This window comes from Dipodomys spectabilis, unplaced genomic scaffold (assembly GCF_019054845.1).
Source record: "Dipodomys spectabilis isolate Male_0828 unplaced genomic scaffold, ASM1905484v1 ptg000234l, whole genome shotgun sequence".
Taxonomy (NCBI): Eukaryota; Metazoa; Chordata; class Mammalia; order Rodentia; family Heteromyidae; genus Dipodomys; species Dipodomys spectabilis.
Genome location: NW_024870911.1, coordinates 3,975,964 through 4,003,698, shown reverse-complemented (window position 1 = coordinate 4,003,698; position 27,735 = coordinate 3,975,964). Strand labels below are relative to the sequence as shown.

Below are 27,735 nucleotides of genomic sequence, written 5' to 3'. Positions count from 1 at the left end.
TTGGCAGAAAAAAAAGTTTTCCCATCCCTGCAGGCTTCCCTCCATACTCCTTTTGATTAGGCATTTCTTTGGTGCCTAATCAAATGTCACCTCAACAAATTGGCCTCCATATCTTTAAATGAATCCCTTTTACCCCCTGCCTCCACACCTCTGCATTATTTATCTTTATGGCATTTATCAAATATGGTATAGTCTGCTATATTTGTTTTAGATAGATAAAACAAAGCAACTTTTATGATACCATCTCTTAGAATAAGACATATAATGAATATTTGCTGAAGGGAAGGAAAGGTGTTCACACCAATATGTGATTTTCATAATTTTCTCACTTGGAACTCAAAAGATTTCCTAGGTCATTTCCTGAAGCACTTAAGATATCTAGTTCTTACTTTCAAAGTGTCTGGAGATAGGGATAATACAGATTAGTTATGCAATAATCATAAACACTAGTATTTATTATGCACTGAACAGGATTAGGGTTAGGCTTATCTCATTTTATTGCCACAACAGTGCCTTTGCTTTGTTTTATAGCAGTGGGGATTGAACCCAGTACTGAGGATTGGCCTTGCACGTGGGTAGCTATACATGTAAACCCGGTACATCTGAACTACATCCTCAGTTCACTTTAATAGGAAGGAAGTATACATAGACTTTACATATGTAAGTCCTGAAGCCAGTGTTTATCATTTAAAGAGGACATGATATAAACAGAGTAATAGTCTTCCCCCCATGCCCACTCCCACCCCATCCTGGGGCTTGAACTCAGGGCCCAAGCATTGTCCCTTAGCTTTTTTGCTCAAGGATAGCACTCTACCACAGCTCTTCTTCTGGATTTTTTTCTTGTTAACTGGAAATAAGCGTCTCATAGACTTTCCTGCCTAGACTGGCTTTGAATCAGGATCCTCAGATCAACATCTCCTGAGTAGATAGAATTATAGGCATGTCTCACCAGCACCAGGTTGGTAAAAGTCATCTTGAAGATTAAAAGGAATCATTCTGGTGAAGCACTTGATACAGTTTGGCACATGGTGAGCATTCAAAAATCTTAGCTACTATTTTGTCTTCCAGAGCAGAAAACTCAAGCTGAAAGCATTTAAGTACCTTATCCAAGGTCACAGATAACTTAAAAATAAGACTGGGATTTAAACCTGGCACTATTATTAACACTAGAATTTTTCTACACTTTTTAGGCTAGCTGCTTGTTGAATGGCCCTCCAGGGAGTACAGTGTAAGAAAATATCAATTTTATGGACTAGTATTCTTTTTAGAGGTAAGTATTTAACAGTTCACATGGAATAATTATGTGTTGGTAAGCAGAATTAGGCTTGATAATGGTGACTTTTGGAGGCCTAGATATTTATAGGCTGGCTCAAAAAAGTTGCTCACTTTTTTATATGGTGGATTGATTAGAGAAAAACTTAAAAGAATATTTTATGAAGGGGGCTATGCAGAAATGTCTAAGACTACAAAGAGCACCAGCTGCAAATTAGATGATAAACTGGATTTCAAAAAATGAAGAATTTCTTTCCCCTGAAAGAAACCATGAAGAAAATGAAAATGGGAAATGGGGATGTGGCTCAAGAGTAGAGTGCCAGCCTTGATTGGGGGAGGGTGGAGGAGGGGGTAAAAATGAAAGCCAGTGTGAACATACATTTGTACTACTTACAGCCAATAAACAATTCTTATCCAGTATGTACAAGTCAATAAATCAGTAAGATCGATCAATAAGAAAATGCCAGGAGACTCAATAGAAAAACAGACCAAAGACACAAACATATACTTCACAGAGGAAGCCATTAAAATGGCCAATAAAATGTGCCTGTTTAAAATCCATTAAGCCTGTGGAATTCTCAATTAAGATCGAAGGTTAAGCAATCCAGAAAAATCAACTAGCATGCTGTGAAAAAGAATGAGTGTAGATTGTCCTGTGGAAGTGCGTAACACGGTGGAGCACACAGCACAAAGTGGAGAAGAAGGCTTAAAGCACATGACAGTAACATGGCTTAATTCTAAGTAAAGGAATGAGCAGGCTAGGGAGGTACCAATGAGTGTTGTCTCTATGGCTGTGAAAGTGAGTGGGCTGAGAATGTACCTCCTTGCTGGTGGCATTGTTGAAAACAGAAAAGCAAGGAGAATGATAGGAGCATATGTCAGCAGCTCTTCCCATTCAAGGATTGGTAAGACATGGGAGTAAAAACTTCAGGGTTGTTCTGTAAACGCTCTGGAGAGAAGAGGGATCAAAAGGCAGCTCCCCTTTTGTTCACTTCCAGCATTTTCCAGTGGAACAGACCACACTTCTGTTCAGTTCACCATCTCTGGTGTCCCTCAGCTCTTTGTTCTTGGGACCCTGAAATAGGGAATGCTCATGTGTTCTGCGTGTGCTTCAGGAGTCAGGTTTTGGACTCGCATCACTATAGCTTGTCTTGGTTTTCTTTCCCCGGGTCTTTGGTGAACTCACTCTTGGAGGTCACCAGTCCACAGAAGCTTCCCTACAGGTAGACCATGTACTATTTCAACTAATTTGCATGGGACACAAGCTACTGCTTCTTCTAACAATAGCTTCAGTGTTGGGATTCACAGAAAGGATGAAAACACTGCCCACCCATTGGCAAGACTTTCAAAGCAGCTTTTTAGCTCTGGCTGTGAGGGCATCCCAGGTCGGCCATTTTTGCCTCAGTTACTCCAGTGCAAGGCACAATAGCAGCATTGTTCATCCCCAGAAAATAGTGAACCATCCTCAAGCCACTTACAAAAGCGGTTAAAAAACAAAAAAAAAGAGTAAAACACACAAACAATAAAAAGCCTCACTGCTTTCCAGAGAAAAGACATCATTTTCAATGGACTCTTCAATGGAGTTGCACAGATATCATCTGAAACACAGAGCCAATCACAGGTGATTCTGGATTACAAGGCACTGGCTGAGACTTGCCCCTCCCCTATCACCACCACTTTGGAATTTCTTTTTTCTTTTCTTTTTTCTTCCCTTCCCTTCTCTCTCTTTTCCTTTTGTCTCAACACTTGGAGGGTAGTTAGAAACAAGGGGGAAGCTACAAAGAAGGAACAAAGCTTTGGATTGTTTTCTTGAGGGGGAAAAATGAAAAACATTCAAAGAAGTGGCCTAAACTCATCCATTAACTTTTAGAAGAAGCCCTCTGATCAATGTTCTCTCCAATGTCCTCTGATAGGATGACACTATGTCCTCCCAGGTGGGTGGGACTTTAGGCTTGCCAGACTAGGGAGAGATACTCTGTGATTGAGACTTTTCATTTCCTGCCTCTGGTCCTTCCTCTCCTCCCAGTAGGGAGCAGTGTAGAAGGCAGGAGTGGGCCAATATTAAAAATAGAAATGACATTCTGAGAATCCAATGACTATGGCTCAAAACAACAACATGGTTAGAGTATGTTCTGCTTTATATTTATGTTATAAAATACTACACAATAAATTTAATGTGAGCAGGTAATGAACATTTGCTCCCATGTTCCTGAGTGTCTCGAGTAAGACACACATTTGTGGTCATCATCAATAAAACACTAGAGGTCTCAGGAGTCACTGGGAATCAATATTCACACTCACATGATGGATGACTACCTGTCATAAGCAAGCATGGAACCAGCATGGAATACCTGTTACTCAAGGAACTGTAAGAGCAAATGGATCTACATTGGTTCCTATACAAATAACTTGCAAAGAATCAGCTGGAACATTCTGAGTAATAAATGTATGTTACCTTTTATTTATCTTTTGCCCATAGAGGGAAATATATAAAACAGCTAGGAGTAGCATACTTAACAATAATGAGCAAGAAAAGATGGGTCTTGGCCATGAATGGGAAAGAACATGGGGGCCAGCATGCTGTGAAGAATCTGCTTTGATTCAATAGAAAACAATGATAAGTACCTTTGCCAATTTTCTAAACCTTTATCAGTTAATCATCTTTCCATCTTGAAATTTATTTATCTTTTTATTTATACTTCTGTTGGTTTTGTAAAAGGCTCTCACTCTATAGCCCAAGCTGGTCTTGAACTTACAATATTCTCTTGCCTCATCCCCCCCAGTGCTGGGATTACAGACATCTACCACCATATCTGGTCCATAAATTTTGTAATATATCTTAAAACAAATTGTCTGTGCACATAATCCCTCTTCTAAATAAGTACTGATGACCTGAAACACCCTGCTGACAGCCCTGCTAAGACCTTTGCCAGGTCTAATTTGATCTTCTCTCTCTCTCTCTCTCTCTCTCTAACTTCTTTACATTCTAGTAAATCTCTCAAATTACCCAAGTTTCTTCCTAAAATGTAAATCAGATCAAGTTTTTCCTGCTTATAGCCAAAGAAGACTTCCTTGGCTTGGCATATCATTTCTTCATGATCTTTTTCCCTTTTGTCTTTTTGCCTACCTTCTGTAATACCCCATAAAACTCTATGTTCTAATTATAAAACTGGTAGTTTTCAAAATCCTCAGTGCTTTAAAGTGTTTTTCCCTTTCTGGCTTAGTCTGCTTTCTGCCATTACAAAAAATACCTGAGATAATTGACTTATAAAAGAAATGTTTTGTTTTGTTTTTTGCCCCACAGTTTTAGAGGTTTCAGTATACGATTAGTTGGCCCTGTTGATTTCAGCAAGGTGACACATCTCAGGAACGCATGGTGGAGCAATATTGCTCATCTAATGGTCAAAACCCAAGAGAGAAAGAAGAAAGGCTATTTCCTTCAAGGACACATCCCCAGTGACTTAAATCCCTCCCACTTGGCCCTAGCTCTGAAACACTCCACCACTTCCCAATAACACCATCTCAAGGAGCAAGCCTTTGCTAAATGGACCTTTAGGGCATGCTTAGAATCCAAACTAAAGTACTGGAAACTCTAACCATGACTTTACTTCCTAAGCAATTCCTGCTTATGCAAAGCTCATTTAGATTCCCTTTGCCACATCCTATATCTTCCACGCTACTTTTCCTATGCAGAGGGAAGCAAAGGGAGAGCTAGCATAGCCAGAAAGAAGGGAGAAAGAGAGCTCACATGCTAAAAATTGGAATGATACTGAGAAAAGGATCATGGCTTCTGTGCACGGAGGACACCCCAATTAGTGAAGTGTTCCACATTTTTAAAAAAATAAATAAAAGAAAGAAGAAAAAGAGAAGGGAGAGGGTAGATCTGTATTCTAAGAGTAGAAGGGTGCCAATGGACGCTCCACCCCCAGTGAACGGTGCCTCCAAATAACTTCACATCCTTCTTGCTTCTAATCTGGATTGCTCTATGACCCATTTAACCAACAAAAACCAGGCAGAAGTGATATTATGCTTGCTCAGGGTCTTAGACACAGAAAGCGTGCCAGTTTTTGTTGTGTTTTTGTTGTTGTTGTTTGTTTTACTTTGGAAAAAACCTAAGTGACATGTAAAATGATCAGCTAACCTTCTGTAGATAGTGTAAAATGGCCAAATGGAAAGAGACAATCCCAAAGACCATGTTAGGAAAGCAAGAGACCCAATCCCAGTAGCCCAGCTGAGTCCTGATTCTAGCAGTCCTTACCGAAGTGTCAGAAGTGTTAATGAAGCATTCACTAAGCCAGACTACTAAATTAACTGATAAAATAACTAAGCTAAGACTCTACAGGTAAATGAGTCTTAACAATTAAGTCTCTATGAGAAAATGTTATGCAGAGAAGGTGCAGCAACTAATGTCAGAGCCTAGATTAGCAGACAGAGTATCATACCAGACATCCTGAAAGATGGCACGTGTGCACACGTGCGCGCACAACACACTTGTTTGTTGAGTTACACAAACTTTCCCATTGTCTATCACACTCATCAATCTCCAACCTTGACTGAAAGAGATAAAAATGAACAAGCCCAAGTGAACTGTACAACCTGGGGACGGGATTGGGCAGGGAGGGAAAGTGGGGAAAAATGAGAGGGGGTAACAAGTTCGACAACAAATGTACACACTACCTTATGTATGTAACTGTAACACTCTGTACAACACTTTGACAATAAAATAAAAAAAAATTTTAAAAAATGAACCAGCCCCACATAACTTTTACCAATAGCTGGGACTGGCTATCAGGTAAGGCAGAAATCCAGCTGGCAAGAAAGCCAAGGACAGGAAGCCAATATCTGATTAGATGTTACAGCAGAAGTGGCTAAAGTTGATTACCAGCTAGTCCTTTCCCTTTCTGGTCAAGGGCACAGATTCCATCCCAGTTAATTTGGCCTTATTCCATGGCCACAGACTAAACCTCTAACCCCAGCCAGCTGTCCAAATTGGATGTCCTCTATTAGCCTTGGAAAAGCTGGAACAAGACACAATGTCCAATTCACAGTTCTTCTCAGGGAAATGCTGTGCATTGAGTGAGCCCATCTGTACAGTAGCGTCATCAGAACAATAACAGTCTTTTAGAATTCATCCACTCAGCTCCTTCCTCTCCACACAACACCCTAAATTTGTTCCTCTGCTTCAATTCCATATTTCTCTCAATAGGACCCACAAGTCTTTCCCCTCAAGTTTTAAAACTTTGACATAGAGTGGAGACTGGATATAAAACAGCAGGAAGTCGTGGATCCTCTTTGGGGTCTTGCTAAAGGCATTTACATTCCATATATTTCTACCTACTCACCAAATAAAAGCCAAACTCTTCACTTTCACCTTCAAAGCTTTCCATGATTAGCTTCCAATCTAGTTTTACAGACCCAGAGTTTATTAGCAGTGTGTAGCATAGAGTTGGTGTGCTCGTGGTGAAGTTGCCTCCATACTCTTCCATCCCTGGTCATGGAAGACATTGAAACAACTCATGGTCCTCTTTCCTCTTGGGCTCAGCATCATTCTCAACACACTCTGGAGAACCACTACAGACAGAGCAGGTATAATGTACTCATTATCCTCTACTCGTCATTGTGTGCTGGGTTTATGACTATCAATTCCAGTCCAGGCTGAATCTCCAGGTCCCCTCTACTGTGCTACTTAGAATGCATCTCAGGGTATTTCATTCTTGTGAAATAAATACCTGTATTTACATGTTTCCTCTGGCCTACATTCTGCTACCTCATAGGTTATAGGCTCAGTCTCATGTTAAGTATGTTAACCTGCCCATCTCTAAAGGTCATATCAGGTGATAGATCTTGATCTCAATCCTGAGAATTTGACCTGAAAGAGGCTTAGATGAGAGGCTTATTTGAGCTGAAGGATATTTCATGGAAATTCCACCATGCCCCCATCCAACCCAACCCATGCAGTAGCAAACATGGGCCTCTGATTGCTGAGATCTCTCTGACACTCAACAACGTAACTGGTCTGTAGTACTCCATGTACACTTAGTGGGTTCATTTGCTCCTGCTGATGGGTTCAAGATTCCTAGAGCATCATATTCTAGGCTGTAGATTGGGTTTGACTCAGAGGTGTTCAAAGCTTGTGGAAGATGTTTACATGCTATGATGCCCATACCAGACAGAGTGGGTAGCAAAATTTCCTCTATGACTAGTCATTCTATATACATTGCTTCAATGACTTGCTTCAATCACTTTTCTTATCCAATCAAGATGAAAGAGCCTAGTTTTTGTCTTTGTTTGGCAAGACTTTTGTTTTTTCTTTGAAAGTAACTGACTTTATTCTTTATTCTAAAGGAGAAAGTAAGATAGACACTAATAGTATTAGACAGACTAATACAAAATCCAAAAGAAGTGATGTGGGAGAAGGTTCATTTATTTTGCAACATATTTATGGAGTCAGTTTGTCTTTATTTATGATCTTCCCTCTGGTGTAGTCTTTACCCTAATGTCTGCTGCAGTGAGAATCACCTGCTCAGGGTGGATATTGGGTCCTAATGCCAAGTTTGAATATTATAGAACTTGACAGAATAAAAGAAGCCTGTATCTATTGTACGGTACCCTAAATGCTGCTCTAGTTGCCAGTGCAGGTTAATATAGCTCTAACCTTAGGATGATGAGTTTGCTGGGCAACCATAGGTAGTAATGCAAAGGTATGGGAGCAAAAGTATGCTGTATTTAATTGCCATGCCACAGGTGAGAGTCCAGACCTCAAATACTTGCATGGCCTACTGAGTGTCTTTTGTCTGTCAAGAATTCCTGTTTTAGGATTCATTTCAGGGATGCAAAGCTGGTTCAATATATGCAAATCGATTAATATAATTCATCACATCAACAGGAGCAAGGATAAGAACCACATGGTTATTTCAATAGATGCAGAAAAAGCATTCGACAAGATCCAACACCCCCTTATGATGAAGGTTCTGGACAAATTAGGAATCCATGGAACATTCCTCAATACAATAAAGGCTGTATATGACAACCTACAGCCAGCATTGTACTTAATGGTGAAAAACTAAAGCCATTTCCTCTTAACTCAGGAACAAGACAAGGATGTCCACTGTCTCCACTGCTCTTCAATCTAGTATTAGGATGCCTAGCTACAGCAATAAGATAAGATACAAACATAAAGTGGATCCAAATAGGGAAAGAAGAAGTAACTCTCCCTCTTTGTAGATGAGGTGATCTTATATTTAAAGAATCCCACAGACTCCACTCCCAAATTACTCAAGCTGATTCAAAACTTTGGCAAAGTAGCAGGGTATAAAATTAACCCTCAAAAATCAATGGCTTTTCTGTATGCCAACAATGAGAAAAGTGTGGCTGAAATTAGGAAAACACCATTCATAATAGCCCCACAAAAAATAAAATACCTAGGAATTAACTTAACCAAGAAGTGAAGGACCTCTATGATAAAAACTTGAAAAAGGAAATCAAAACAGAACTTAGAAAGTGGCAAAAACTTCCATGCTCCTGGATTAGAAAGATCAACATCATGAAAATGGCAATACTTCCCAAGGCTATCTACAAATTCAATGCGAATACCTATCAATATTCCATCCTCATTCTTCAAGGAAATAGAAGAGGCAATTTAAAAATTCATATGGAACAATAAAAGACCCCGAATAGCTAAAACGATCCTCAACAGAAAGAACAGTGCTGGAGGAATATCAATACCAAATTTCAAACTCTACTACAAAGCCATAGTAATCAAAACAGCTTGGTACTGGTAAAAGAACAGACCTCAGGACCAATGGAATAGAACTGAAAACCCAGAAATGAACCTACAGACCTATAGCCATCTAATTTTCGATAAGGGAGCTAAAAAAATAGAATGGAAAAAAGACAGCTTCTTCAGTAAATGGTGCTGGCAAAATTGGTTAACTACTTGCAGAAAACTAAAGCTAGATCCTTATATATCACCCTGAACCAGAATCAACTCCAAATGGATCAAAGACCTCAGAGTCAAAGCAGACACCCTGAAAACATTACAGGATGGAATAGGAGAAACCTTAGGACTCCTTGGCACAGGCCGAAATTTTCTTAATAGAGACCCAGAAACACAACAAATCAAAAAAAGGTTGGACAAATGGGATTGCATGAAATTGCAGAGCTTCTGTATGGCAAAGGACATAGCAAGATTAATAGAAAGCCCACGGATTACAACAGACAAGGGTGTCATATCTAAAATATACCTGGAACTCAAAAAATTAAATCCCCTGACAACAAATCTTCAAAGAAACAACTGCCCAATAAATAAGTGGTCTAAAGACTTAAAGAGAAACTTCTCTGAAGAGGAAAGAAGGATGGCCAATAGACACATGAAGAAATGCTCAACCTCCCTAGCCATAAAAGAAATGCAAATCAAAACAACATTGAGATACCACCTCACTCCAGTTAGAATGGCTATAATCAAGAACTCTAATAACAACAGATGCTGGAGGGGATGTGGACAGAAGGGAACCTTACTGCATTGTTGGTGGGAGTGTAAACTTGTTCAACCCCTTTGGAAAGCAGTATGAAGGTTCCTCAAAAGACTTCACATAGAGCTCCCCTATGACCCAGCAATCCCACTTTTGGGCATTTACCCAAATGATCACAAACAAGGCCACACTAAAGCTACCAGCATGACTATGTTTATTACAGCATTATTTACCATAGCTAAGATAGGGAACCAACCCAGATGCCCCTCAGTAGATGAATGCATCAAGAAAATGTGGTATATATACACAATGGAATTCTATGCCTCCATCAGAAAGAATGACATTGCCCCATTTGTTAGGAAATGGGAAGACTTGGAAAAAATTATATTAAGTGAAGTAAGCCAGGCCCAAAGAAACTTAGCTCCCATGGTTTTCCTTATTTGCAATAACTAGTATATGTCTGAGTCAAGTAGAAAAGGTCAGATAAGTTGATGTTAGGGAAATGAACCCTAAGATATGTATTCAAATGTTTTTTTTTTCTTTCAGGTGATTTGTAAGATTATTTCTTTGTTGCTTTGTATGTCCCTCCCCCATGGTATAAACCCCTGCTTTCACTGTATTTGATGTTGGTATAATTTGTGGAGGGGAAGGGAAAAAACAAATCATTTAAATAGGGATACAGGTGGATCCATTGCAACAATGAGATGTACAAGTGGTTATGTGGAAAAACGAACTTTACAACTTTGGTGGAGGAGGGGAGGAGGATTTGGTGGGTGAGTGTGGGGGGAGGGTGGGAAGGGATGGGAAGGGGAAACAAAGGAGGAGGCTACAATGCTGGATAAGAAATATACTCATCATCTTGTCCAGGTAATTGTAACCCCTCTGTACAGTATTTTCACAATTAAAATTAAAAAAAGAATTCCTGTTTTTTGTTTTATTTATTTATGTTTATTCAGAATTAAAACCCTATTATGTACTGAATAATTTATCCCTTCTAAATTCATATATTGAGGTCCTAAATCCATATGTGACTGTATTTGGAAGTTGAACATTTGGGACATAGTTAGGTCATTAGGATGAAGCCCTTAGGAGTGGGATTAGTTCCCTCATAAGATGAGAGCAACTCTGTCTCTTTACACCAGGGTTTGATACATTAAGAAGGTTGTAAAGGAATCTCAATCTGTAATCAGGAGGAGAAACCTCATCAGACATTGAAAGTGCCTGTACTTTAATCTTGAACCTAAGTATTGTAAAATATAGATATAATTTATAAGCCATCTAGTACATAATCATAATTTTTTTCAGCAAGCCTAATGAACCAAGATAAACTCCACAAAGAATTAGCCACCTTTAAAAGAAGTGAGATGCAATTCATGCCAAGGTCTCTTCTGCAGTGAGAATGACCGATTCCTTCTATACTGAAAGTAGAGGAATGCTTCACACTTGAGAGACCCTCACTCAGCATGGCAATGTGTTCATGTAGGTTTTATCTCTAATAAATAAAGACAAAGGCACTATTGAGGCAGTTCATGCAAATGACAAAACTTGATAGAAATGAACCCTCAGAACTAGCCATGTTTTGCAAAAAGCTTATTCATTATTGAAAACTCATCAAAACTATGACTATAAAGGGGCATGTGTGTGTGTGTGTGTGTGTGTGTGTACACATATGTATGTTACTGAGGATTGACTTATACATGCTAGGCTGGAACTCTACCACTTAAGCAACATTTAATAATTTCTAATTATCCTCCCCATTATTTGAAATGTTTACTTTTTGTGAAGAAGAAAATGCACTCTGATTTTTGTTTTGTTGTTTTTTGGTAGTGCTGGGGTTTGAACTCAGGGCCTCATATTTGGCGGGCAAGCACTTGTATTCATTAAGCCTCATAGTGGAGGATTGTGAGGCCAAGACTGAAGTCAGTGGCTGATTAGGGGAGATCAGAGCCTTGGTATCTAACAAAGTATGTGTGAAGCAATGATCTAGTAAGTAAGTTGGAAAACTTACTGCTCATTGGTCACTGAAGCGTTTTTTAAAGTTTGTATTAAGATATAGGAACACTGGGGCTGGGAAGGTGGCTCAGTGACAGAGTGCTTGCCTTGCATGCATGAGGCCCTGGGTTCGATTCCTTAGCACCACATAAGCAGAAAAAAAAAGCCGGAAGTGGCACTATGGCTTAAGTGGTAGAGCGCTAGCCTTGAGCTGAAGAGCTGAGGGACAGCGCCCAGGTCCAGAGTTCAGGCCCCACGACCGGGCCAAAAAAAAAAAAAAAAAGATACAGGAACACTTAGAAAAAACTGCAGAAAATAAACACACACACACACACACACACACACACACACACACACACACACCACTCAATAGATACCATGAAGCAATAATTAGGAAAAATTCAAGAGAAGAGGTAGTAACATAGAGCAGCAAATGTCATTTCTTACATAGCACTAATAGTCTCTTAAGGCTTTAAAAGTTTTCTCAAGGCCACCTTTCATGCTTATCATCATTCAATTTGTTTCTTGGGAAATACTTGGCTTTCTTATTTATTGCCATAGACAAAGTTATAACACATCTCTTGCATGCTGTCTTGTCCTTTTTCCTCTCGAAATGCTGCTTTGAAGGGCAGACCAGGGTATAGAGTGTTTGATGTTCTCTGAGTTAGCATGAGTTCTAACTGTAAATAAATCATAAATGTTCCCACCACTCATGAATTATTCATTTTGCCCGTGCTTTCTATAGAACACTATGCATCAAAATCAGATCCAAACTACTGTAATCAAAGGTGGTTTCAGGTCATTAAAATAAGAGGTTATTCAACCTTGCAGAAAATTTTTCTTAAAAATCCATATTTATATGAAAGGTGAAAAAGTAGCGGTATACAGGTAAGCATTGAGCGGGTACCAGTTTTGTCACCATGACAGGAGATCTGCATGTGACTCCAAGAGTTTGGGTGTGGGCACAATGAAGACAGAGCTAGCTGGAGCACCCAGCTAGCTGTCTCAGAACCGGGAAGGAGAGCAAGGTGTCACTGTAGTGGGGTGAACAGGGTGAGAGAGGGACATAAAGCTTTGCGAAGTTTTTAAGAGAACCACAGGACACTAGAGAAACTAAGCACAAAAGAACTGAATGGAGATTACCAGAAGAAGCATATATTATAGATGCCAGAGAATATACAACCCACAAACACTCTTCTTAAAGTGTTTGGTTTGTCCATGAGAGAAGATATTCAACAGCCAAGACAGATGTTGAAACAGTACTGGTAAACAAGGTTATATTCCTATTCCAATTCCTCCTTCCTCTCTACCCTTTGCCCCTGATGTGAAAGAATCAGTGGAATCCTGGGAGACAGGAAAGGCAGGAATGTGAAAACCAACTTCACTCCCTTCCTCTTCAGGAAGGGGGCTCTATGCAGAGGTTATCCTACGTGGGGTGGGGATGGGAGGGAGAGCTTTTAATTAGAAGAAGGGTTGAAAGTTGGACATTAAATTATTGTTTAAGGATAGATGAAAGTTCTCTAACACTTGGGAGTGCTAGATAAAACAAAGGAATCTGCCTGAGATATATTCCAGAGAAAGGAGAATCAAAGGGGATGTGTGTGTGTGTGTGTGTGTGTGTGTGTGTGGGTATGTGTAAGTGTTTTACTGGGAATTGAACTCAAGACTCCATGCCTGCCAGGCAGGTACCTTTGTCCCATTTCATTCTGGTTTTAATTGTTGTTGTTGTTTGTACTGGTAATAGGGCTTGAATTTGGGGCCTCAAGTTCTTACTTGGCTTTTTCAGTCAAGGCTGTTCTACTACTACACGAGCTATACTTCTACTTCCAGATTTTTGCTGGTTAATTGAAGATGAGAGTCTCATGGACTTTTCTGCCCTAGGCTGGCTTCAAGTCTCAGTCTTCTTAATAACTAGGATTATAAGCATCAGATGCCATCACTCAGCTGGCTTTATTTTTTAGACAGAGACTTGATTTTTGCCCAGAAGAACAATCATCCTAATAATCTTCTTGCTCTAGGTGAAACTTGTACACACATGGGGATTGGGGCTGGGGAAGGGGTCTCATGAACCTTTTTTCCCAGAGTGGCTTGAAACCTCAATCCTCCCAATCTCAGCCTCTTGAGTACCGAGGCCTATTGGATGTTTCAAAGCAGTGGTAGAAGAAAAATAAAATAGAAACTAGATTCTACTTTCCTTCCTTCCTTCCTTCCTTCCTTCCTTCCTTCCTTCCTTCCTTCCTTCCTTCCTTCCTTCCTTCCTTCCTTCCTTTCTTTCTTGGGTCCGGTCGTGGGGCCTGAACTCTGGGCCTGGGTGCTGTCCCTCAGCTCTTCAGCTCAAGGCTAGCGCTCTACCACTTGAGCCACAGCACCACTTCTGGCTTTTTTCTTTTTGCTTATGTGGTGCTGAGAAATCAAACCCAGGCCTCATGCATGCAAGGCAAGTGCTCTACCACTGAGCCACCTTCCCAGCCCAATAGATTCTTTCTTTCTTTCTTTCTTTCTTTCTTTCTTTCTTTCTTTCTTTCTTTCTTTCTTTCTTTCTTTCTTTCTTTCTTTCCTTCCTTCTTTCTTTCTTTCTTTCTTTCTTTCTTTCTTTCTTTCTTTCTTTCTTTCTTTCTTTCTTTCTTTCTTTCTTTCTTTCTTTTCTTTCTTTCTTTCTTTCTTTCCTTCCTTCCTTCCTTCCTTCCTTCCTTCTTTCTATCTTTCTTTCTTCCCTCCTCTTCCTCCTCTTCCTCTTCCTCCTCCTCGTCCTCGTCCTCCTCCTCCTCCTCCAACAACAGTTTACCCTTGCTGCAAGGTGTGGAACCAGATAGCTTAGGCAAGTGTGGCAGGATTTGTTTTGATTGTATTAGTGTCTTATTCTCTGTAATTTTCTAAACCACTTCCAAGCTAACAAGATTGTTAGACTCATCCATCCCTTTACTGCAGGGAGGTTTGTACTTCACGGAAGAATGTTAACTACAGGAAGACAAGACATTTTCCATTGTTTGTGGAAGGCTTTATGACTTTTGTGAAAATATTAGATATCCAATAAAGAGGCAGAGAACAGAGGGAGAGGAGGTGCAAGGGAGGAAGGAAAGGAAAGAAAGAGTGGGAGAGGGAGAGAGGCAGGAGATTGGAGGAGAGAGAGATTGAGAGAAAGAGATTTAGAGAGAGAGCGAGAGGAGCAGGGAAGGGAGGGAAGGAAAAGAGAAAAGAATGCTAATGAGATCATACATCACTTTTCTTTCTGGGACTACTTCCATTTAGCAATATATCTTCTAAGTTCAACCATGTAGTCACAGATAGCAGGATCTCTGTTTTTAAAAACCAAATAGTATCCCATTGTTAATATTCAACTATGTCTTATGCATTCTTCTTATAGTAGGCATTGTTTCCCAGTCTTAGATATTGTGAATAAGGCTGCAGTGAACATGGGTGCAGATAACTTTACAATGCTATTTCATTTCCTTTAGATGTATCCTGAGTGGTATGATTAGATGCAAGTGCCAGGCCAGAAGTTTTCTATTTACCCTCCTTAACCCTTATCTCTGTCTGCTTGTCTGCTTGGTAACTAGTATTCAAACTGGTACATAGGTGATAGCTCATTGTAGATTTTTGTTGGTTTCTGTGCCAGTCCTGGGGCTTGAACTCAGGGCTTGGACACTGTCCCTGAGCATCTTTACTCAAGGCTAGGACTCTATTACTTGAGCCACAGCTCCACTTCTGGCTTTTTGGTAGTTAATTAGAGATAAGAGTCTCACAGAATTTCCTGTTTGGGTTGGTTTCACACCACATCCCCAGATCTCAGTCTTCTCAGTCATTAAGATTACAGATGTGAGCCACCAATACCAAGTATTCACTCTGGTTTTGACTGGCCTTTCTCTGATAATAAGCAATACTACCGCAAGGATTGTACTGTTCATGCCTTCTATCTTTTCAACATGTAGGTTTTTAACCAATCACCATTTATGAGATATCTGATTTGTTTCCTATGTGATCACCTGTGTTGCTCACCTGAGTTGGTATAATTACTCAAGGCAGCTTATATACATCTTCTGTAAGGGCATATGCAAATAATATTAGGGCCTTAAATTGAGAAAGTATATTGATACTATTTGAGAGTGGAGATTAAGGTAATTGCAATGGAGATAATAAGGGAGATATGGATTTGAAACATACTTAGTGACTAGAACTTAGAGATGTTTTAGTGATTATTTAAGATTAAGAAGAGAAACAAAGTAGTAGAGCACTAGCCTTGAGCAAAAAAGCTCAGAGATAACACCCAGGCCCTGAGTTCAAGCCCTAGGAAAGGAAAGAAAAGAAAAGGAAAGGAAAAGAAAGGAAAGGAAGGAAAAAGATTAAGAAGGGAGAGTCAGGCTGTATAAGGACAGAATCTGGGTTACAGTCATCTCTCAATCCCTAGGATTCAGTATAGTTGCTGAACTACAGCAAGTACCATAGGTATTACTTGTTAACTTAAGGAATTAGTAAATCAAAATAAGGAGTAGGAATTATTCACCCTGCCAGACTTCTCAGTGGTGCGGATGTGAGCTCTTAATGAAAGATGGAGATAAATGGTAGTGGCAATACTGAAATAGGAAAGTCAGAGACAAACTTGAGGCTGGCATGCCTTAAGAGGTTAGAATAATGATTCCCACAACAGCCAAGTAGGGGATGCCAAAATCTGTGGGTAGAGCTGCAGGAGATAGATGCCGTAGGAATGCCTGAAGATCAGATTTGAAAGGAGGAGCAAACAGATGTTCTGATTTTTAGATGCTGGTTCCATCAATTTCCCTGCTATTAAATTTCTGGGATATGGTTGTTATTGACTTATTCCCCCTTTCCCACAACTTTTGAATTGTGAATTGTGGAATAGACTCCATTACCAGAGTTTTCAGGGGGAAAAAAAAAATCAACCTTTGCAAGTAGTATATAACAAATGTCAAGTCAACACTTCCATGAGAAGAGGGGGACTAACATTGCTTAAACCCTAAAACGTACTTTCTGACATTCATTCCACTCCTGTGGACAAAAGTGGGGTCTTTATCCGCCATGTCTTCCCACCCACTATTGTGAATTATCAACTTAGAGGCTGATATAAGATGTTAGATGACCATTGTTTATGGAGAGCCCTCCCATGTAGGCTTGACTGATGAGTCATTTTGTAATCTCCTTCCTAAACTTCCAGCCAAGAAAGTACCTGGTTCCTTTTCTATCCTTATATCAACATCATCTTCCTTATTACTTCTAGTTTTTCCTATGTTAGTTAATCCTTTAGGATACCCACTTGAAATTTTCTCCTGTGTTTGGAATCTCAACAACTTTTCTGCACATTGCTCTACCCAGAACCCTTGTGAACCAGATACCTTTGTGTTAAAGATTTATAGGCAAGTGCCAAAGCTACTGTGTAGGTGCAGCCATTCCCAATTGATTTTTTTTTTTCAGTGATGGAACTTATTTGTAAAGGTGCCTATTTCACACATTTCAGAGGCCCTTGTATCTACGCCACAAAACACTGTGTATGTTCATCGATCCAATATTGAAAAGGGACTATTACTTTTTTTTTTTTTGCAGTGCTAGGGAAGGACACAGGGCCTCATGACTGCTAGGTGTGTGCTCTCCTCCAAGATACCTCTTGAATGTTCTAGAGAAAGGAAGTGGCATCATAGGAGTACAAAGCTGATAGTCACTTAGTATATACTATACAACTATAACTGTTATTAATATTTTGCTATATTTTCACAGTCCCTGGACCTCTTACAATCCAGAGTCAAGAAATTCAAAAGGTTCCAGAGCCAAGAAATTTGACAATATGTCTTTTACCTTAATCTTGAGGTAAGGTGGCAAGTACTCAGATATGGTAGTTTTTCATCCCTATAACAAAATGTCTGAGGCAATAAACTTGTAAGGAGAAAAGATTTGTTTTTTGCTTACAGTATTGGAGGTTCCAGTCCATGGAGAATTGACTCTGATGCTTCTGAAACTATATAGTAAGGCAGCACATCATAATGGGAGTAGGTAAAGAGTTGAAAGTTTATCTTGTAGCTGGAAAGGATAAAAAAAGAAAAGAAAAAGAGAATAAGGAAGATATTACCCCCCCCCCTTTTTTAAAATTTTTTTGGTTCCAGTCGTGGGGCCTGAACTCTGGGCCTGGGTGCTATTCTTCAGCTCTTCAGCTCAAGGCTAGCGCTCTACCACTTGAACCATAGCACCACTTCCGGCTTTTTCTTTTTGCTTATATGGTGCTGAGGAATTGAACCCAGGGCCTCATGCATGCAAGGCAAGCGCTCTACCACTGAGCCACCTTCTCAGCCCCATATTACCCCCTTAAGACATACCTTCCCTGATGCAAAGAGCTCCTGTTTGACCCTAATCCCAACACTATCTTCATAGGGACAAACCTACTACATACATGGGGGCCATTAGGAGACATTTAAGATTCAAACTATAGCACTGGACTAATGTGTCAGAGGGAAGTAAATTAATCTGAGCAGCCTGCCAGCCCAAGAAGCACAAAGGCTCCCTCAGAGCATGTGTGTTTTGTGTACAACCCCTGAGAAGCAAGGACCTTCCCAGGTTCACAAGGTCAGAAGAGTACCACAGGTAACATTAGCTTATTACTCAGCCAGAACTTCCAGATTAGGAAAATTAGACAATGTCTAGTTCAAGGTGATATACAAAGGGGTCACAGTTACATATGTAAAGTAGTGAGTACATTTCTTGTTGAACTTGTTACCCCTCCCTCATTTTTCTCCTACTTTCCCTCTCCCAATCCCCCGCCCCCACCAAATTGTATAGTTCATTTCCAACATATTGTCATGCTCTCGCTGGGGTTTCTTGTTCACTGCTGATGCTCTACAACTTAAGTCACACCTCCAGTCCATAGCTAGGGACTTTCTATCTCAGTATCACCAAAGATACCTGGAAACAAACCCAGTATTTTCAACTGATTTTTCCTCTAGCCTTGTGTAGCTTAGAGGAAATTCCATTCTTTAGTTGCTCAAGACAAAACCTTGAAGTCATTCTGGATTCCTTCCCTTGTTTTACATCCTACATGCATTCCTTCAAGCAAGTCCTTTTGGCTCCAACAAAATGTGGCTAGAAGCTGGCACTGGTGGTTCCACCTGTAATCTTAGCTACTCAGGAGGCTGAGATCTGAGAATTGAGGTTTAAAACCAGCCAGGGAAGGAAAGTCCATGAAACTCTTATCTCCAACAAACCACCACAAAAACAGAAGTGGCTCTGCGGCTCAAGTGGTACAGCGCTAGCTGAAAAGCTCAAGGACAGTGCCCAGGCCTAGTTCAAGCCCCATGACCAACCAAAAACAACAATAACAAATAAAACAAAACAAAAAAAAACCAACGTGGCTAGAATCTGTGTGTTTATAGCTACACACCCAAACTGCTGTCATCTGTCCTAGATTACTGCAGTAGCTTCCTAATGTGTCCCCCAGTCTCTACTCTTGCTTCCCACAATCCCACAATAATATATAAGCAGCATCAGTTACCCTTCTGCCCAAAATTGTACAGTGACATGTCATCTCACTAAGAATCAAATCCAACTGCTTACCATGGCTGGCATGAGTACATTTCTTGCTCCTTCTGATACCACTTTCTTCCACTCTCTAGTCCTCTGGTTCTTCATATTGCCTGGAAAGGCTCAGCTCTTGCTGTTCCTGTACCTTGGTTATTTGTCCTCAGATGCATGGATAGTACCCCTTCAATTCTATTTAAATCATGTATCATAAGATAAAGCTTTCTCTCTTCCATATAGACAAACTGCACTCCAGGAAGAAAGGTCCTATAGAAATAGACCCTGTAGTAGAGGCTGTTGCAAATTCACCAAAAGGCATTGTGTCTTTCTTCTAGAGGGATAACATTTAGCTGGACTTGTGGATACCTTACAAGAAGCTGCATTCTCTAGTCATCCTTGTGATCAAGTGTGGTCACATGATTGCAAGATGTAGGACAATGCTTTAGAGGGAACAAGCGTGGATTGAGAGTTGGTGAGAGGAGATTCCTCAGTGTACATTTTGACTTTTGAATCAGTTGAGTAGTATAAACAGAATTTTAAAACACTGATGAATCAAGCACATAGATGGAGAATGCTCCTGCAATAGTAAAAAGGACCCTGATCTAAGGAAAGAGAACATGAGCCTGGAAGAAAAACCAGGTAAAAGTCACAGTGACAAATTTGTAGGGCTTTGACAATTTTAATAAAAAGGGAGAGTAAAAACCAAAGGGAATATTCTAGAAGCTATCTGGTTTAGGATTTTCCCAGCAAGCATGGAAATGTTACAACAGTGTTGTTTGGCAGGCTGTGAAGTGATGCGAGGTATGAAAGAGTGCCAGCAAGATGTGTGGCATTTACTTCCTCAGGGAAATTTCCACAGACCTGTGCCTGGTTCCTTCGGATGTGCACTCACCATCAGAGTTTGTCAGTGTGCAGAATGGCTGTGTCTCAAGGGATGACTCAAACCAAGCTTGTGAGTGTGGTTGATTTATTTATCATAAGAATCACCCCAGGAGTTCATATGGTATAGACATGAGCAGTCTTTCCTTTATGGGTGAACATATATGAGAAATCCAATAGTAGTCTGGTGCTTTCTCTGCAAGCTTGGGATGAGCACAAGAGAAATCAAATGAATGGCATGATCTGTTTCTCTCCACGCACTCTCCCAGGCTCTTCTCTCTCTCTATACTCAACTCTTAGAGCTCACGCGTACCATAGTTTGGATGCCACTAGATGCTGATTATGCTGACTGTTATATTTTCAGCCTAGACCTTTTTCTTTGATTTCCCAACTCAGTCATCCAGGTTGGATGCTCATCCTTATTGTATGGGAAATACAATCAATATTTCCCATCCCCTAAGCCTGCTGTTTCCCCTATGGAACCCTCCTGGTGAGTAACATCACAAATTTCCCACTTATTCAGGACAGAAATCTAGGAGACACATTGACCTTGATGTTCTTCACCTCCCACAGGCGAATCTATCATCAAATTCTGCTGACTCCAAGATAAGCATGGGTTGGGAGACGGTAAGAAGGGAATTCCTCAGTGTACATTTGGACTTTTTTTTAACCGGTTGCAGGACTTGAACTCTGAGCCTTTCTGTGCTCAAGGCTAGCACTCTATTACTTCAGCCACAGAGTGCCACTTCTGGTTTTTGAGTGTCTAACTGGAGACAAAAGTCTAGCCCAGGCTAGACAAAGCTAGCCCGGGCTAGACAAAGCTAGCCCGGGCTAGCTTTGAACCACCACCCTCAGATCTCAGCCTCCTGAGTAGGTAGGATTACAGGTATAAGCCACTGGCGCCCAGCTCATTTTGATTTTTGAATCAATTGAATAGTACAGTCTGTAATTCTATGTCATTTTGTAGTTCTCTAGTATAATTTGCCATGAACTTTTTTACTTAAAAATTGCTTTTAATCCCATGAAAGTTGAAAGTATACAATGAATAGCTATATGTCTATCCAGATTGCCAATTACTATTTTACTCCCTTCATGAACATATACATAAACAAAATATGAATACGCATCTTACCCAGCCATCTGAGAGTAAATCAGAGACACTGTTACACCAAATGACTCTATATATCCTTCCTTTGAATAAAGACCTTCGTCTCAAGACAAAGTGATTTTTTTGAAATGGAAACCATGTTACACAATCCCTCTGCACAAATTCTTCCAAAGATTTTCCTTCACACAGAATGAATTCTAAGCGTATCACAGTCTACAAGGTTTTGCATGATTTCTGGCTCCTGCCTATCCATAGGGTCTTGTCTTCTACCTTTCTCTTTAAGTTTCTCTCTACCAGGTACAGTGATTAAAAGTCAGGATATGTGTTCCACACTGAGCTAATAGATAACAAAAATCCCAGAGGCTTCAAACAATGAAAATATTTCCTGATCATATTTCATATCTATTTGGAGTCTACCAGCAACTCTGCTCCATGTGTTTTTCTTTCTTGTTCCTAGATCTAGGCTGATGGAGCATGACCTATCATCATAGCAAAGATGGAAGTAAGAAGTATTTAGAGGGCCCTGTATTGGCTCTAGAACTATTCACATGTTCCTATCTGTCCACAGAAGAATCAATGGTGCAATCCTACCTAGTCTGTGGCAGGCTCCTTTCTCCTCAGCAGTGATTGGATGCACCCAACAACTTTTGCCTCAGTGTCTCCATTTTGTAAAATGTTTCCTGCACCTCCTAAAGTCTAACAGGTTTATTTTCTTGAAATATCATATCACTGCAAAATTCCACCAGCCTGCAAAACATTTCTTCTCTAGGTGGCTGAGTACATCTCTGTTCTCAATGATCACTTGTTAATTTCAGAGTAGTTCTAAGAAATACTACCAAATTTGTACCCCCCCAAATCCTCCCTGTAGCTTTATGTATTGATGACCTATTATGTTATAGTTGACTCATCACTATGCTTAGATTGATAGTATAATACAATGTGCAGCCTCATTCACAACCACTCCTTAGAAGGAAAAGAATTCTCATCCCTTCTATCTCATTATTATAAAGAGATCCTTGGGTAAGAATGCTCCCAACCATTAAATCATTAACTTATGGCCACATTCAATTTATGCTGATCAGGTGTGCACTGTGTTGTACAAGAACAGGGAATCCTAATGGACTCTATTATCTGAGACCCATTAGAGGCAAGTCTTTGCCCCAGTAACAGAAATGCCCACATTCTTTAAAAAGGCAGGCTGCATGGTACATTTAATCATAATACACTTGTGAAAAGTGTATGCATATTTTAAGTTGAAGCTTAATAAACATTAGCTTCTTTGTGGTTGATTGGAACTTCTTTCTTGTGCTTTCCTTCCCCCCTTTACCCGCGCCAAAACATGGTTCCACTTCCTGGCAATGATTTTGATAAACAGTACTTTAGCTGTTGAGAGGAGTTATACCTCTGGATTCCTTCCCTAAGAATACCCTTCTTTAGTCAGTTTGTATATAAATGCATTGAGCCCTGTATATGTTATCATGCATAGTTGTATTTTAGTTTCCACATAAGAGAAAACACGCACCATTTGTCCCTCTGAGCCTAGCTTGCTACACTTATCATGATTTATTCTAGGTTCACCCAATTCCCAGCAAATGTCATGTTATTCTTTCTAACAGAGAAGTAAAGTTCCATTGTGTATATGTACCACATGATCTTGATCCATTCACCCATTGTAGGGCAACTTGGGCTGTTTCCATAACTAGGTTAGTATGAATAGTGCAGCAATGAACATGGCTGTGCAATTATAAAATTTTAACTCTTCCCATCCTACAGCCTTTTGGTCATTCTAGCTAATAGGGAGCCAAAGTTTGGCACTGTGGAAACAGTATAGATCTTTGGGACCTTTGCTAGGACAGACTACAGATATTACAGTAGTAACAGAATGTGTTGTGGCAGATGATATTTTCCTCACACATTTCCCTTGCCATATGGTCTTTTTTTTAACAATGTGACCTTGCTAATTCTCCCATGAAGAGGTGGAGTTCATGTCCATCCTCTTAAACCTGGGCAAAAGCAGCCTAGCTCAATAGGCTATGGTGAAAGTAACACCATGTGAGTTCTTAGGGTATAAAAGGCAATATTGAATGTCCTGGGACTCTTGCTCATGGAACTTATCACCGTGGTGGAAGGAAGGAAGGAAGGAAGGAAGGAAGGAAGGAAGGAAGGAAGGAAGGAAGGAAGGAAGGAAGGAAGGAAGGAAGAGAGGAAGGAGAAAGGAAGGAGAAGGAAGAAAGGAAGAGCTTGAGTAATCTAAGGAGAAGCCCACATGAACAGCAACCAATTCCTGGCCCCTAGTTCTAGCTGTTTCCACCAACCTGCAAGCACCAATCATTTGAGTGAGCTTTAGAAGTGGATCCTTCAGTAACTAGAACTGACAGGTTTTCTTATGAGTAAGTCAGCAAGTATGCTATTCCACAGGAGTGTCCCTAGGTAGTGCATGCCAGTGTGCAGAAACACTGACATACTTCTGAACCAGCCTAGCAAATAGCCACTGCCTTAAGCCTCCCACCTTCCCACTTCCAATTCTGCCATTTTGGCTCATTCCCTGGTAATCACTACTTTATTTTCAACTTCTATGAGACGATATTTTTTAGATTCTACATGTAAATGACATCATGTTGTATTTCTTTTTCTACTCCTGGTTTATTTCACTTAACTTAAATGTTTTTCAGGCTCATCCGTGTTGCTGCAAATGACAAGATTATCAATGATCCTTGGCCAAATAGGGCTCCCCTGTATATAGACAACTCATACTCTTTATCCATTCATTCATTAATGGGCACTCAGATGCTGTGAATAGCACTAGTGCAGATATTTTTTCAGCATTCTGATTTCATTTCCTTCAGATAAATATTCAGTAGTGGGAATGGCGGATTGTTTGCAAGTTCTATTTTTAATTTTACTTTTGGAAATTACTGGGAATTGAATTTAGAGCCTTATGCTCTACTACTGGAGCCATGCCCCAGCTCTTTTGTGTTTCAATTTGTTTTTTAGATAGGGTCTTATGTTCTTGGCTAGTGTCACCTCTGATCACAATACTTCTGCCTTTGCCTTTTGAGTGGTTGGGATTATAGGTGTGCTCCATGATGACTGTCTCTCTATTTTTTATTAGCTTACATTAGTTATACAGAGGAAGATTTCATTGTTGTATTTCCATACATGCTTACACTAAAATCAATTTCATCCCCTCTTATTTTCCTTCTGCTTTTTGTACCTCTATTTTTAAGTTTTGGAGGAAATTCCACAATGTTTTCTTGTGCACTAAATAATATTCCCACCACAATGTGTAAGCTTTCCTTTCTTCCACATCTTTGTTAATACTTTTTTTTTTATCAATAGCCCCATCTGAGGCTAATGACAGGCTCGAGTGGTAAAGCATCTGCCTAGCAAGCACAGATCCCTAAGTTCAAGTCCTGGTACTACCAAAAAATGTATCTCATATAATAGCCATCCTAAACAGTATCACATTCTAGCTTCAATTTGCCTTTCCCTGATTGTTAGTGATATTGAGCACTTTTTCATATACCACTTGGCTATTTATAAGTGTCACAAGCATAAATGTGTGAGAATGTTGGGTTTAGCATTTTTATAGGGCTTAGAAGTTAGAAGGTTTACTTTCTTGTATTTCTCCTGCTTTCAAATGAATTTAGGAAGCACAATTTTATGCAAGTCCTTTTGCTAGAAACTGTGAGGGGATCAAAAGAAAATAACTCACAGATTCTGACTTCAACAAACTTGTGATCTCATGGGGAGCTGGCCCATGAAAAGATGAACAAAATATTATGTAAGGCTTGAATGGGGAAGCACGATTTAACTATAGCTTTTAGCACACTACATGAGGAGAGCTTACTGTGTTGGTGGCAAAGGACAGAAGCAGCTTATCAAACGGGAGTAAATTTGAGTTGGAATTGGAAAGAAGGAATTTAAAGAAATAAGGTAGACATGGGAAATGAGGAGACATATAGCAGGAGGAAGGAAAGAAGTGGAGAGGCAGGATGATAGACCGAGAGAGGGGGGTAGGTAGGACTAGGGAGGAAGGGAGGGAGGGAAGGAAAAAGAGAAACAGTTCAAACAGTTTAAACAAAAATGTCAAGGGATCCATATACAAAGGGGTTTGAACTGCCTTTGGCTCTGAGACTTAGAAAACATATTCAAAGAAACAGTCTAGCAATTAAAAGTAACTCAAACCTCCGAGTCTTTTAAAGGCTGTCCACAGAGGTGCAGTCAAATTGGTATTCCCCTGCATTGTTTCTTAAAATATCCTCTTCCACATTCTCTAAGATCTCACATCTGTCACGTATTGCAGCTACAACTACAGCTGGGGTTGATAAACATTTCTATAAAGAACCAGGTAATCAACATTTTAGTTTTGCAGGACAGTTGGAGTTACTCAACTCTGGAGTAGTAGCATAAAAGCACCCACATATAATATGTACACAATGATGGGTGCGACTGCATTTCAATAATTTTATTAATAAGTATTAAACTGTGTTTTGCTTGATTTTCTCAGAAAAAGATTCACCCCAAGCCCCACAAAGTTCATCCTTTTTTAATATATTGGTGGTATTAGAGTATGAATTCAGCATGCTTGCTAGGCAGGTGCTTTACAATTTGAGCAATGACTCTAGCCCTTTTTTGGTTATTTTCAAAGTAAGGTCTCACTTTCTGCTTGAGCTGATTTGGGCTGCCATCCTTCAACTTGTACTTTCTTGTGTCACTGGAAATTATAGTGTGTACTACCTTGCTTAGCCATTCTTGTGTTATTGGGATAGCAGAAGTCCACCACTAGACCCCAAAATTTGGTTGACGTAGAGTCTTGTTTTATTCCCCAGACTGCCCCTAAACCAATATCCTCCAAGTACTAGGGTTTCAGGTTTTAACCATCATACCTGGCCTGTCTTTTACTTTTATATCCTCCTGCTACCTTCTGTCTTTTTCTTCTCTCTCACATTTCAATTGTATTGCTATAACTCCTGTTTTGTGTTAAGAGCAGGGTCAAATGGTAGACAAAGATAAAATAAGAATCTCAGATACATTGCGGAACTACTGACTGTTTCTAACCAGTGGAAGTGAGTCAACCCAAGTGTTATTTTAAGAAAATTAATGTGGCAGCACTGTGCAGGATGTACTGTAGTGAGTATTTACAGAAGCAAAAAGACTAATTAAGAGGTTATTACGAAAATGTATGCAATGGGTGTGGAGTCTAAGCTGTCATGGAAAGAAGGGACTGGTGTGGGACAAAATGTGACTCAAAGATGAGCTGGAATTGACATTAATTTGGTAGACAGAAAAAGGCAAATCAAGGATCAAAGATAGAAAGTAAAAGATCAGTGGATAGGAGAAGCTAAGTGAAAAAATATTTGAATCATTGATCTCTACATTTCCAGTCTTTTTCCTTGCTTGGTAAGTGATTCCTTCAAATTCTCTTCCTTTTCTTTTTCTTTCTTTCTTTCTTTTTTTTTTTTTTTTTTGGGTCCAGTCATGGATCCTGAACTCTGGGCCTGGGCGCTGTCCCTCAGCTCTTCAGCTCAAGGCTAGCGCTCTACCACTTGAGCCACAGCGCTACTTCTGGCTTTTTTTTTCTTTTTGCTTATGTGGTGCTGAGGAATCAAACCCAGGGCCATAGGCATGCAAGGCAAGCACTCTACCACTGAGCCATCTTCCCAACCACTCTCTTCCTTTTCCTCTCCTCCTCTCCCCTAAAGGGAAATATCCCCTTTTCCTGCTTTCTTTTTCCTATCTTTCCCTCCTTTTCCCACCCCACTTCCCAAACATTTCCTCTTCACAGAATTCAAATCCATGACTCTGACTTCCCAGTTGATGATTTTTCTAGTCTGCTATCTCTGGCCCAAATGTTTCTGGTAAGCAATTCTGGAGGCTGAGAATCACAGTTCAAAGGAGCTGGGGCAGGAAAAGTCTGTGAGACTCTTATATCCAAGTAGCCACAGAAAGCTGAAGTGGAGAGGTAGCTCAAGCAGTAGAGCCCTAGTCTTGAGCAAAAGACCTCAGGGACAACACCCAGGTTCAAGTTCCAGGACCAGCATACACACATGTCACACACACACACACACACACACACACACACACACACACACACACACACAGAACATACATTACTTTCAAGCTAATAAATGAGTAAGTTAGACTTATTACTTCTTTATGGATACAGGCAGAAGAAACAAGACTCTTGGACAAACACAAGGGCCTTTCTGCCAGCAGAAGTGCAAGCAGCATGGGAATTAGCATGTCAGCAAAGTTACATCTTTATCTCAGGGCTCACAAGGTGAAAGAGAGGACTAAAGACACTGTATTGGCAGTGGATGGCATTAAAGGCAAGGCACATAGAACTTAAGGAAACTACAATTTTATAGCAAGCAGCAAGCAAGTCTGCTGCTATTTGTCCCAGCAATTGCTCAAGGTTCTTCTACAAAAGCAAGCCCAAAAATCTGGTCTAGAAAAAGAATGATCAAGGTCTTGAATTTTTTTCAGCACGTTGAG

General features: G+C 40.1%; 1 non-coding gene across 1 annotated transcript; it reads left to right on the top strand.

Moving 5' to 3' along the window:
* The first annotated feature begins 5,004 nt into the window (after nucleotides 1-5,004).
* Nucleotides 5,005-5,107, top strand: LOC122124431. Its single transcript, XR_006150545.1, has one exon. It is a non-coding gene; the product is annotated as a U6 spliceosomal RNA (small nuclear RNA).
* Nucleotides 5,108-27,735: the final 22,628 nt, after the last annotated feature.